The sequence below is a fragment of the Falco cherrug genome, chromosome 1 (assembly GCF_023634085.1).
Source record: "Falco cherrug isolate bFalChe1 chromosome 1, bFalChe1.pri, whole genome shotgun sequence".
In the NCBI taxonomy this organism is placed as follows: Eukaryota; Metazoa; Chordata; class Aves; order Falconiformes; family Falconidae; genus Falco; species Falco cherrug.
The window spans coordinates 988602-1001195 of NC_073697.1; the positions used below are offsets into that span (position 1 = coordinate 988602).

The 12594-nt window shown below is 40.4% G+C and overlaps 1 protein-coding gene across 19 annotated transcripts in view; it reads right to left on the reverse strand.

Annotated features, from left to right (window-relative positions):
• The window catches only part of LDB2 (LIM domain binding 2), a 220156-nt gene that overhangs the window by 12498 nt on the left and 195064 nt on the right, over positions 1-12594 (reverse strand). The gene's annotated exons all lie outside the window — the stretch shown is intronic.

The following is a 12594-nucleotide window of genomic DNA, read 5'->3' on the forward strand; positions in this document are numbered from 1 at the left end:
CAGAATTGCACACATGTAATTGAGGGTTTACTCTTGCTTGCAGAATCTTTGCTTTTTGGTCATCCTACATGAGAAGGAAAAATCCAGGCTGACCCTCTAGGTTCCAACTGAAATTTGCATGGCTGGCACACAGGAGGAAAAGGTTCCCTGCTTGCCAACAAGCACATTTGATAAGGAAATCGTTGACACAGAACAAGCATGGAGCCTGCATGCCATCCTTAGTCACTTTTCAAAGCAGAACTGCATTTAGAAGCAGAGGAAGGTTTGGCTATTTTTACCAACAGAAGTAAGGCACCGAGTTGGTCAAATTGCTAGAAGTTAGAATGGCAGCTGCAGAAAGGTATAACTTAAGCTGAGTCTTGTTTTGAGTTATTTACTAATTCTAGCAAGTCTTGCTGAAGGAGCATTGTCGATTTACTTCAGCGGATGACGTTTTCCTTTCATGCTGTTACAAATATATAAGACATGAGGCAAATTCTTCTCCCTGGGCTGCAGAGCCGATCAATGTTTGCTCCATTCTCCCCATGCGCACCCCACTCTCATTCATATAAATGGAGATGCAAAGTATGCAGGGAAAATAGCTGAAAGGGAGCTGCCATGAGGGCTAAGAGATTAATTCAGCATTTAAATATTATTGTGTACTGGCACTGCCTTTAGATGAGCCTTTCATTAACGGCAGTTAAAACAGAGATAACATAAAGCAGCAGGGAGAATGAAGAGCTTCAGTGTGAGGAATTATTTTTTTCCAACTGCAAAAATTGAATCTGCAGTTGCCCCATTGACTTTTTCCTTAAGTAGGCTTTTTACATATATTTTTGTAGATAAATATCTGCAAGGTAACCTAATAGACAGAGAGCTGCTATCAGATTGTGCACTTTGGGCTCAGATCTTCCTCCGGTTCAATATTCTACCAAAAATTAAGAGCATCAGGTCCTAAAGTATGTGCAGGATCCAGTGTATGCTGTGAAAGAGGTGTTGTATTTTGAGTTCTTATCCAATTTATTCTGAAGCCTGCAGGCACTTGCTCAGGTTTTGTGTGTGTGAGAGAGGGAGAGATTCATGATCATAATGGACACCATTGCTTTGGTTCTCGAAAGTCGGGGTTTCTGGCAGGGCTGCTTAAATTGTCTCATTATGAGCAGATAGTAACTAGCACGAAAAAGATAGCTGTAGTAATTCTTAACAAACTAGTTAGCCTGGGCAAAGCACTACACTCACATAGCTCTGCTGCTGCTGGGACTAGAAGTATGTAAATACACATGTAGGGTTTTCCAAGATTTCCTTAGGGACACTTTATTCATGACACATTTGCTTCTCCATATATATTTATTGTTGGCAACAAAGAGAATGTTTCTTCTTTATCATCTGGCAAAGATGTTTCCCATTGTGCTCTAACTGTAATGCACGCTGAGGAGAACTACGCAGTCCCTGCTGCCCATAGATATCCTGACTGCTAATCCTGTCTAGAATCTCTCTCACTTCTCACACAAGGCTAAAATGGGATACGGACCCAAAATGGAGCAATGCCCGACTGATCCCACACGCATGGATGCAAAGCGACAAGCGCTACGGCCAAAACGGCCCCTACAGTAGGACACGGGACGATCTCATCTTCTGGATATTTGGGAGCTGTATGGACTTGTGAATTCCTCTTCTGGTTTGGGGGAACTCACAACCAATTCCCCCCTCTAAAGTCTGGAAATTGGAAGGTCAGCTTTGGATGCCTGAGTAATAGGAGGGCATCGCACTCTCTAGTGACAAGTCCATTTTAAGTGCGTCTGGCTCATGTGAATTGAGCACAAATGTAAACTGAACTGAATTAACAATGATTGATATTAAATCTCACAGCCTTTTCTGCGACCTTTGAGACCTACTTGAAATCTAAAGTGACTCAAAATCAAATCCCTGAAAAAGGAAAAGATCATGGTCCAATTATCTTAAGTCTGAGGAACCTGCCAGTGACAATCAGTAGCTTGGATTTTGCAAAAATCTAGATTTAAAATGTGGGGACAAGATGCATTTGAGAATTAGGTTGGCCAAAACCACCTGCCATCTTTAACGGCTAGCGAGCAAGGTAAATGGCAGGTTGGTTTGACTGCATCATTTTACAAAGTGACTTCTTTAAACAAAGCTAACTAAATGTTTTACACAGTCCGACATTCATTGGCATATAGAAGAAGCCTGAGGCTTAGACTGCCTATTCCCGAAAGATCACCTAATCTTGCCCCGTGAGATTCCCTTTCAAAATATCTATTTTAACATTGTTTCAAGCATTGGATACTATCAGAAGGCACAAGTCTTTACTATAGTACTAGAACATTTCCAACGCCAACAAAACCAATCTCTTCTACAAGCATTTTCTGCACAGCTCAGAATCAGTCACCCAGGAAAATATCTTAAAGAATTAAAGGCTTTAGCGCAGTGATGATGTATGATCACAGAACTGATTTCCACACGACTAAGGAACCCAGAAGCTTTAATGGCAATGCTTAAAAAGACACAGATATTTCCAAGCTCTGAGTTTAGACAACACAAAATGTGGGATTCATTTGCCCTCCCGTAGGTGTCCAGCGCCAGCCAAAATGCCCTGGGTTATGCTGGATCTCGTCCCTCTGATTGCTCTTGCTGTCCCAGAAGAACACAACACTTCATATGGATTTGTCAGACACTAGATGGTGTCTTAAGTGTGTGGGCAGTGAACAAACCCCAAAGTTAAAAGAAAAAAATTATGCTTCTTTTAGCTTTTAAACAAATGTGAAAGAACGTGTATCATCATAGCTTATGTACTTTCCCTCTGCAGTACTAAAACCTACTGAAAGAACTCCACATGATGCATAGTAACCCAATATTATTAAAATTAGTTTCCAATCATCTTTTCTCACTTCAACTCATGGGAGTGATGTCTGACCAGTACTGCTGAACCATGGCTGTGGGTTGGATCCCACACGAGAGATGAACACGGTGTGTCAGTGAGAGAAGCCGTTGGCATGAGGAGCACCTATGGGTGCCTAGCGCACTCTGGGACACGAGCACACATTTTGGTGCTGTACAGAGGTCAGTGAATTGCCCTAGGGTTCCACATGGATCCTATGGACATTTCATCAATTACAGGGCTTGTATCCAACTTGAGAAAATGGTAATGTTATATACCCTTGTGGCTCTGGGAAGTGAAAGTAGGGAACATAATAAAGCACATGGGTTTTTGTGTTAGCAAAACACATCTGGAAGGACTTGATTTGTTTTTTTATTGACCTTTTTTTTTTTTTTTCTTAGAGGGGAAGACTAGCATTTACAGGTCTCAAAAAAGAGCGTGTCTCAAGAAAGGAGTTATATGAGGAGATACTGGAGGTACTGCAGACAGAAGTTAGAGGGTTCTGAGAATGTGGATCTATACGTAATTTTCTGTAACGCTTCAGTTATCAGCAGAGCCAAAATTGACCTTTATAGGTAAGTGGTCAAGTTTGGCTCTTGAGATCACTCCAGTCACACCGAGAATGGCTTCAGCCTTATGATTTTTGTTCTAATGCCAGCTCTCTATTCTATTCTGACAATAGATGCTCATTCTGGTGAGTGAAGATTAGCAGAAAGACCAATGTGAAAGCTCTCTTTTACCTTACTTTTGCATACCATAAGATTATGTATTCTATTGCTAATTTAATTAGCAATTGCCCTCTTCAGTGAAACCCCTTGTCTCCATGCCAGTTTTTACATTTCCAGTAGCAAAGGTTTGTTAGGCTGCTGGTGAAGATGGTCCTGCCAGCTCCGAGCTGCAGGTGGCAGAGCTAGCCCAGCTAACAGGCATCCCCTGCCTACATGCCAGAAGCACAAAAGAACTGCAGCCTTTCAGTTTTTCAGTGCCTTTTGCTTTTTAAAGAGAATTCAGTGGGACTCAAGTCTTGCAATACTTAGGTGGTGAGACCGACATAATCACCGAGCCAGTTTCTTTAAAGTAGGAAACGCATCTGGTCAGTAAGTGCTGGCCAGCCGATGAGTCACCAGGTCTACCAAAAGAAGTGAGTTATGAGAACTGTACCTTCCATTGGTTACCAGTTTTTTCTGTATAAGCGAAAGTTTCATTAACCACAATTAAAAAAATAGAATTAGCCAAAATTTTCGTGTAGATGACACTTCAAAATGTTAATGTTTAATGTAACATCAGTTTTTCTGAATGAAACCAGCAAGGAACCTGACAGCTATGGGTGTTTTCTGAAGTTTTACTGAAATTTAGTTTTAACTCTTTAGATGCTTGAAACTTTTCCTAGTTGAATGCCTGTATTAATCACTTGAAAACTATAGGAACTGTTACATAGTCGGAGCTCACAGAGATTTATAACCCTTCCTAAAATTGACAAAAACCCATTTGAACGGGAGTATTAATCACCGTCTTGTGTTCAGGTAGGATGTTGACAGTGAAGGTATACCTGGAATACAGTGTGCAGCCTTGAAGGGGTTCAGTGCTTTCTTTTAGAGCTCATTCTTTATCCTCCAAAAGATTCTGAGTTATTAACTAACAAATCTGAACACAATGACGTCTTATTCCTATGCTGAAATGCAGTCTTCCCTCTGCATACCCTGTACGTGCTCTAGAGAGAACGGCTCCAGTTAACGCTGCCGGTGAAATTCCATCCCCGATGCATTTCCCTGGGAAAGGTCCCTTTGACTTCAGTGGGGCAGGATTCCTGAGCAGAGCTGAAATGTCTCTGCACCCTGTTTCATGGATATCCACAGACCTGTATCTCCACAGGTCCATGCTACGTTACTGACACGCCTGCAGTGAGGAAGGGGACACATTAAGGATATTTTCTCAACCTCTGTGAAAGAGCTACACCTGAAAGTCTGACTTCCAGGAGTTGTGTCAAAGCCCTGCACTCCCAGCAGCATGGCACTGAAACAGCAATGCTGTGCTGCAGTCCTCAGTATGGCTCAGGCTTTGAAATTACAAATAGGGAAGGCTTATAGCTGGGTTTAATTTTCTCTGCTTATGCTTGTTTTTCAAAATTAGTGTAAGTATCATTCCTCTGCAGAACAGAGGGAGGAATGAAAATTTCCAAGGAACACATTGCTGCTTCTTTCACTGGCCGGCTTGCAATTCACTGCTCAAAATAGCTTGTGTTTTTTTAGGAATCACATATGAATACAGAACATTTTCATGTTAAAAAATCTCTGTTTTCCATTAAAACTGTGGAGATATAAATGAGAAATGTTTTGGGTTTTTTATGAACCAAAAGAATTGAGGTTTGGTTTTTTGGGGGGTTTTTTTTGCACACTGTTTTTTCTGGAGGGCATTGCTTTTGCTTTGGTCTAAACTGTTGCCCAGTATGTCAAGTCAAGTACAAGTCTCCTCCATCAGTGCATTTCAGTGGATCAACTGTATCCACGCTCTTTCCCTGCATGATAAACTTTAAGTCAGAAGAATGGGCTTTGAGATTCCCATCACTGAACATACTACTCTTGCTACCTGCTTTCACTTTTTGAAGAGCCACTGTACACTCCTGCTGAGATGTGGACACTAATAAGACAAGTTCATTGTACATCCCATGTGATGACATACATGGAATAAATAAATGATCAGTTTTGAAATTTTGCAGTACTTAGTGTAGCAAGCAGCAAATTCAGTAGCCACTTTGATTTTAATTATAAAAGTAGTTATTTTAACTTGACTGTTCAAAATCCTGTCTTCACAGGATCATTTATTTTAATCAAACCTTAGATGATCTTTGGGACAGAATATGAAAAGGCAGCTCTTAACCCCAATAGCTTAAGTAGCCCAATACCACAGAGTAATCCCTGACTTGTTTACTGTGACTATTGTTCTCTCTGTATTTCCAACTCCTTCTGTGCCAAAGATTTTTAAATTGGCAGTGTATAAGCAGACTGAAGTCCTTGGTTTTGCTACATAGATAGGGAACAAGATGAGCTTTTGGTATCAAGGAGGTGGGAAACTGCCTGGAAATATGGTATAGGCACATTTACTGTATTTACTCCTAAATTAAATAAATTTGATTTAAACAGACAGTAATGAAAAGGTTTAAAAAAACGTTATTAAAATTCTTTCTTTAGGCTTTGACTTAAAAGCTCATTGAGATAAATGGAGTCGTGCCTCTCCCAGAAATTGTTTTAGACTAGTTCAGGGCTCAGCAAGACAGTTCTGCATCAGCTTGAACTTGGCTCATATTTTAAGTATGTCTCCAAAACCATATGGAGTGAATATTTTGTGTTAGCTTTAAAAAATGCAGGATGAGTTTCTGCAGCACAATACCACAGCAAGAGCAGATTCTGGGACAAAGTCCATAACGTGAAATTTACTGGGTCTGGGATGTACTTAACAGCCATCGGTCTGCACTGGAGAAGGTTCCATGTTTTGTGACTACTCGCCATGCTGAGTCAAGAAATATTTATACTTGCATTCACCTAAGAAGCTAGAAATGACAATTCCCAGCTTAACACTTGCAATATTAATGATCATTAGCATCTACAGCTTATTATTTATTATTTATACAATGTCAGACTTATACACAGATATTTTACAAACTACTGAGCCCCTCATTCTGAAAAGATTCCTATCTCAACTAGATAAGAGGGAAAATACTAAGCCAGGAGTAATTTGGCAACAGTAAGGTATGCGCATGAAAACAACGATTTCATGTAGCTATCTACAAGTCCCTTGAGGACCACTGATATATATTTAAATGGTTCTCACGTGTTGTCACTTGAAGATATGGCTGTTTTGCTATGCAGATTGCCTGCCACATATTAAGCAAAATGTCATTCATTTCATTGATAATTTGGTTATTTAAGAAACAATATAAGATCAAATCTGCCACAAGGCTCCTGGATTTCACTCTTTCTTTCCTGTGTGTTGCTAACCCTGCAAGATGCAGTGGGAAGACATGCAACTACTGAAGCTCCATGCTGGATTCACGAGTAAATACTCAGCACTCAGTAATGTTTATTCATCCTATGCTCTGCCCTGAATGCCAGTCTAGGACTCTCCAGTTTCTCACTAACACCCAGAGGTAGCAAATGATTTCTCAATAATGCAGTATTCAGCTGCTCAATTGCTCCCAAGCTACATAGCTCATCATGTTTTTACACTTCTCTGTATCTGCAGCCATTTCAATTCCCAGCAACAGTGAGAACAGAAAGAAGCAGCATTCATTTCAGGTAAGGCTAAGCTTAAAAAAAATATTTTGTTTTCAAGGCAAATACTCTGAGTGGGTAGGAAACAGAAACAGTTCGTAACACAGCACAATTATCACCAGCACTGCAGCTAATTCTCATTAGTGTGCTGGACCCCAATTTGATTTCTTTCTCTCTCTCCTTCCCTATATATTTTTTTAATGTATCAGCTAGCTAACAGCTTCCACCATGCCCTCTCTTCCAGGCACTCTGAAGCAATTCAGGTGGTTATGGAAACTTTGCTAGCTCTCGTGGCCATTAATACTGCCCTTTTGCGTGGTGGCATCAGTGCCAGCATCAAAACTGTGCACCTGGTCAGCAAGAACCCCAACCTCCCTTACAACTGAAAAAGCTTCTTCCTCCTTCCCTGCATCCCACCCAGGAGTTCAGGGTACTCGCTCCCTGCAGTGTGCCCATGCTGGTGAAAGGGCTCTGGGCTCAACGTTTCTGCAACCAGAAAAGCATTCTTGTGAACGTTGTTCTTGCTGAGCTACTGCCAAAGTGCTTTGCAGACAGCTGAGCACACTCTTCCCTGAGGAGAACCTCATTTGAGGGCCTCCTTAGCATCCGTATTGTATCAAACTAAGGGTTTCTTACACTGGACATGAACAGGCTTAGTGACATCTTCAGTTTATACGTAATGAATGGTGTGACGCACCTTTGAGATGCCATGTAACGGATGCTGAACTGGACAGCTGTGGTCTCCTTTCCCCATCTGAGGGGAAGTGCTCATGCTGGAGTTGTATTTTTGGAGAGGAGGTTGACACCTGCCATATTTAGTTACCACTCTGGCAGTACAGTCATCATTACAGTGTGTACTGGAATTAATTCTGTTTCACAATACTCTTAAGCATCAAAACAATGTTTTAGGCCTCCAAGTCACAGCTGTAAGCATTTGATAACCCTCTCCCCTCAGAATTTTTGAAAAAGTAGATCTTCCTACTTTCCTTGTGACTTTACTTAATCTTTCTATTTAGATCTATATTATGGGTTTAGAAAGGAGCTCTACAGTTTGTGTTTTTGCTTCTCTCTTTGAAGTTTGAACACTGGCTTTTGAATAGATTTATATCTTTTGGACTCTTCGCAAGAACTTTGCAACTTTAAATTATTCGCTCTTCCTCTCATTACCCAGCCATTAAAAGAATGTCCTTTCAGTAAATGCTCTTTTTCCTATCCACCCTCTGTACAATGGGGAGATGTTTTGAAAAAACCCTTCCTTCAACAGCATCACACAAGTCTTATGAGCTTTTAATACTGTTTGCACGAGCTGGGCTCATGGCTCTTCCTACTTCCTACACCAAAGTGAACAGTGAGGGTTATCTCGTTCCTTTCCTTTTTCCCGGTAACAAATCAGGCAAAGCAAGGGCAGCTGGTTTCAGTAACACAAGTATGTATTCCTGGAATCCCAGTGGTAGAGCCAAACTGCACCCAGTTGCTGTATGTATTTCCAGCTAATGAAAACAAAAGAACTTGCAGGCAAAGTCTCATCTTCCTCCTGATGGGCTTAGTTCTGGAGGCTGTGAAAACCCAGAATCTGAATAATTCATCATCTGACTCTTCCTTATGGACCTCCTGATGCAATCTGACCTCATCCAAAGTACATAGATTGTTTGGTGTTTTCTGCAATGAGGTCAACCTGCTGGAGCCTTCTCCTTGAGGAGAGATCCTAACTGCAAAAAAGGATCAATACATCAAATCACAAGCCTGTATCACAACCAAGTCTTGTACAGCCCATCATATTGTGGGATTCTTCTCTCACAACTATCTGTATATTCAATGATCAATAGACAAGATTTGTGTCTTACACATCTCAGATCAGAATTAAGCTCTTAAATGATTTTAAGAGAGACCGTAAGATTTATCTTTGTAATTTAATTTAACATTAGTGTTAAATTATATTGCAGAGTGCATCATGTTGACTGCATGATATGATCCTTTATACTGCGCCTGGTATTGCGCTGAGTATCAATTTCAGAGGGCTTGTCAGGACGAAATTAAATTTTAATGTAAATCTGAACAGATTCATTGATTTCAGCCTATACTGGAGTTGGATGGAATTCCACCACTATGTGAGGGTGAAAGGTGGTCTGTAGTAATTAAGAGGAGGAACTAAGCACTTTGGACTAAATAATTTTTACTTGAGCCTTGTCCTGTGAACTAATCACTCCTTTTTTACATCCAATTATGGGTTGTGAATATTATAAAACACAATAGCTGCTGTTTTAGCTCACTGTGTTTCAGTGGCCTGGTGCAAAGCACATGACATTTGAAAGCCTTCTTAATTTCATTTTCTCTAGATAGTTCAAAAAATCATACAGCTTACAATTTATTCTCATTTCATGATTATTGCCTGTGCTCCTAACACAATCACCGATTTTATTTCTTATGCAGTACTGACTTAAGAACAAAAGAAGGGTGACTTTGGAGACTGTTGTGCACTTCAAAAGAAGTGAGCTCCTCTCTCATTCTTTGCCAAGTGCAGATATTTAATAATCAGAATTCCTTAATAATCCACCATCGCAGCCAGTCCGAACAGTATCTTTAGGAAGCAGCATCGGAAAGGTCTATTTCCCTGTTTGCCATCTCCCATCACTATCACGTGTGATGTTGCTGCATGACATTTCCTTCCTCTCTATTTCTCCAAAGGCAAACAAGCTGCTATTCAGCAATTCTGAGTCAAATCCTAACACCTGATATTTCTGATATGCAAACTGTTAGCTTTTTCTATTTGTGCAACAATGAGACCTTATCGGTTTTGCCGCTTTTCATTTTGACTATGAAATGCATCCACTATCACTCTTCACCTGTGTCCCTGGCAGCTCCCTTAGGTTCAGATGGAATCCGGTATGTTGTTTGTCTTGTTCAAACTACTGCTGATCCAAAACAAATCACAGCATTATAAAAAAGATCAAGAGTGTAGGGACTGCATTTGAATTCTGACAGTTTTTAGTGTGCAGCTGCATTACAACTTGGAAATAAGTTTAGGAATGTTTTCATGGCGAAGTGGTCTGCAGACAGCAAATGCTGCCTTAAAGATGCCCAAGACAGAACAGTAGGAGAGGCTATGCCTGACCAAAACACAAGTCTAAAAATTTAGTGGTGCAGCAGAAGTTTTAGTTTAATGTATAATTTTTCAGGACACTTCAAAATAAGTGCCACAGATGAAGACACTCTTTATAGCGAAAAACAAAACATTACCTTTGCCTTTGGTTTCACAAGTCCATGTTTGTGTGAATTGTACTCTTTTCAGGTTTCCATGTATGAGAAATCAGCTTGCTTTCATACAATAGATACACACGAAGATTCATACATACTGAGGCAATACCACAACTATGATTCATCCTTCAGACTAACGTGTACATAGCAACTCTAATCTTATTTACAACCATGCAAAAAGAAAGCTTTTTCCAGAGTATAAGCAGCTAGCTCTTCTGTGTCATGAATCTCTTCCCTTGTCCATATAAAATCCTCTTGTTTCTATACTGCAGCTCAAGCACAAATGCAGTGTTTTTCACATAACCAGTTCTATTTTTAGCCTGAATTGTAGGAAGTCTGCAGCATTAATAAATGGAAGAGAAGTACAGAACTACACCGCATGGTAATGTGCCAATGCAAAAGCTAGCTTGGCCTTTAGCCAATGAACTGTGGTTAGATGTTAGAGCAATGAAAGTAAAAACACCACTTATAATGGAATGATTAATAAGCTGACAAACTTCCATGCATTTATTTCATACTTTTTGAATGCCAGCCTTATTAATGCCAACGTATTTTCTGTTTTATTAGTGACATCTCTCAGCCTGAAGCATAGACATATACGTATGTATTTTTATATATGCAATGGAGTTTTGCTTAATTCTGTGTTCAAGTAGAAAGGAACAATATCAGAAGCAGATGATACTTTGCAGCGCAGAGCCTGACACAGGAAAAAAAGGAATAAGGAAGGAGCTTTTCTTTACAAACTAATAAAGCAACTCCACTAGACATTAAACCCATTGTTTCTTGATTTTCTCTCCTATTGACTCTGCAATTCCCTTGTTTAGTACTGAAATTATGAAAGCAAAAATCCTCCAGAGCTGTTACACAGAGGACAAAAGTTCACAGTTCTTACAGGGACACAAAGTCTTCTGTAATCTCTCCATTTCTCACCCAATCCACAAAACTTGTCCCAGCACTGTTACTCTGTGGACAGATGGATGTTTATATAAAAGACCTTGTGCCTCAATAAAATTCCATTTCGGGGTTATATAAAAACAGCAATTACTGCAAAATGGAACTTTTTAATTAAACGTATTCGAAGAAAGTAGGGATTAATGATTTTAAAGCATTGAGTATTTAATGCTTGCAGTCATAGATCATCCACTAGTGAAGCTGTATTATCACAATCAGGCAACAATGCTTTTAAGTATTGATAGTGCGTGTGTTAATAACACTTAAACTGTTTTCATAACAATATAATTAGTAACACAACTAATGTATACTATACCTATTATTAACATAATGTTTTAATAAACTTAATTCACAGCAACATCCTCGAAATAAATAAGGATACACTTTGGATCAGGCTAGTTGTCCCTTGGTCCAGTGAACTGCGGATAAGCTACACCCTGAATCTTTTTGGTAATGCTGATGTAGCAGGGTACAGTTCCTGATAATTGTCCCAGAAAAATGCAATAACTGCCCATCTGATCTCTGATTTGTAGGTCAGAAGGAAATTTTTACCTTGCACTTCAATTAAATACAGGTAATAAGACACGGGCAAAATCCTTTACTGGTTCTGAAATTGTGCCTGCACGGCTCAGAGCCTGGGTTGCGCTCATCTTAAAAATCCAGCTCTAACTCTGTACTTCACATGGGATCAAATACTATATGGTGCGTACAGAAACCCACACATGAAAGTCAAAAGAAAATAAAATGAAAACACCAACATTAGGTTTGTTTTTCTGTTAAGAATTCTATTCAGGTACAGCAAAATCAATACTTTTCCTCTGAGTGTACACAGTGCACTCAGGCTGTTCTGTCAGGATCTATACAAGAAACAGAGATGGGATTTAAGGTGGGTGGATGTGGTGGTCAGGTGGAGGTATGGCTCACTGGCACGCGTGGCCCCTGCTTCCCAGAACAGCTGCATCTTGCAGCGCCATGAGGGCATCACGTATGGTGATGGCACCACCTCCCGCCCCCCCGCTCACACAAGCGCTCAGTGCTCTGTCGGTGCTGCGGAGGTAGCGCTCAGGGAACACCTAACGGCCCCCTGAGAGGGAAACGTGCCACGACACAGTGGCTGTAGCCAAATGGGGACAGTCCAGCCTCTTCCCACCCACCCCGCAATGCAGCATAGGATAGACAGAAAGATGGAGAAGTACCAACCAAACCGACAGTCACTGTGCACTTACTAAAATCAGACTGCCCAATCTG